Below are 1154 nucleotides of genomic sequence, written 5' to 3' on the forward strand. Positions count from 1 at the left end.
CCTTTAGTTCTATAAGAATAATGGCCATATATTTGATCATTTGTTTTCTAGATCCATCAATAGTAAACCATGGATCTAACCAGATATGTGTATTTACATTTGAGTCACATATTTTTAGACATAACTAAAGTATTTGGTAATTTGTGGCTGAATATTGGAAACTTGGGCTTGCTGCGACTTATTGTCCCTCATCAGAATAATGTCAGGTTATTTGCCTTTCGCATAAAACAAATAAAATAATGTGACAATTGCCCGTAATTAATTGCTAATTCTCATTTATTTGCCAGGCACGGTTTCCTATAATGTTTTATTCGTGGGATTCTGACGCCCCCTTGTGTCCATTTAATGATACTGCCAGCTTTTACAGTCCTGACATTTGCACACAGGTACGGTGCAAAGCCATTTGATGATATTGAACAAACCTGTTGGAAGGAGAAAGATTCATCTTTTGTTTTATGGAACTTTTACCTTATTTGGATAAATATTTTGAATTTGAAAATTGCTACCAACTGATGTAACGGACTAATGAAAAATGACCAAGGTTGTTATAGGGTTAATAGTGTGGAATCTGAGCAACATTCTAAAATCTAATGAAGAGGGATTCTGTGGAGGAAAGGGTCCCCCTCCCATAACATCTAAAAAAAAAAACAGTCAAGGATCTGAGCTGGGCTGCACATTTCAGGCATTAGAATAAATTCTTCATCCTGTTTAGGGGGAGGTTAGATTTTCCTAACAGCCCCCAGAGCACCTGCAGGCGACCAAGGACCCTGCATACAAGTCACGTTAGCCATTTGGATGTTGAGGGTGGCCAACTAATAGCTTCCAGCAGAGGCAGCAAGTGATGCGGTGGATACACTCATACTGGACCAGGGGAGGCGTTGCACTGAGTCATGTCTGTGCTCAGACATTAACTGCTTGCCTGGCTTTAAAATAGAATAGCCAAGTACTTGAGAAGAAGACAGGACATCCCCAATTCCTACCTGATTCCATTCATCAAGACTTCCCTCTCTCTGGAGTTCTTATAAGACATCTATATTTGGGGGGTCAAGACTGCAAGATTTAGGATCTAGATGACCTAGCAGACACCTGCAGGTGGGCAATCATTAGGTGAGCACCATGTTATTTCTGTCTATATCTGCATCACATGCCATCAT

General features: G+C 40.1%; 1 protein-coding gene across 2 annotated transcripts in view; it reads left to right on the forward strand.

Annotated features, from left to right (window-relative positions):
• The first annotated feature begins 577 nt into the window (after positions 1-577).
• The window catches only part of GAD1 (glutamate decarboxylase 1), a 130128-nt gene continuing 129551 nt past the window's right edge, over positions 578-1154 (forward strand). The window contains exon 1 of one of the 2 annotated variants that reach the window (XM_075317315.1): positions 578-1107. The gene's annotated coding sequence lies outside the window, so the exon portion shown is untranslated. The remainder of the gene's footprint in view (positions 1108-1154) is intronic. The other variant, XM_075317316.1, reaches the window with a different exon arrangement.

This window comes from Anomaloglossus baeobatrachus, chromosome 7 (genome assembly GCF_048569485.1).
Source record: "Anomaloglossus baeobatrachus isolate aAnoBae1 chromosome 7, aAnoBae1.hap1, whole genome shotgun sequence".
NCBI classification, from domain to species: Eukaryota; Metazoa; Chordata; class Amphibia; order Anura; family Aromobatidae; genus Anomaloglossus; species Anomaloglossus baeobatrachus.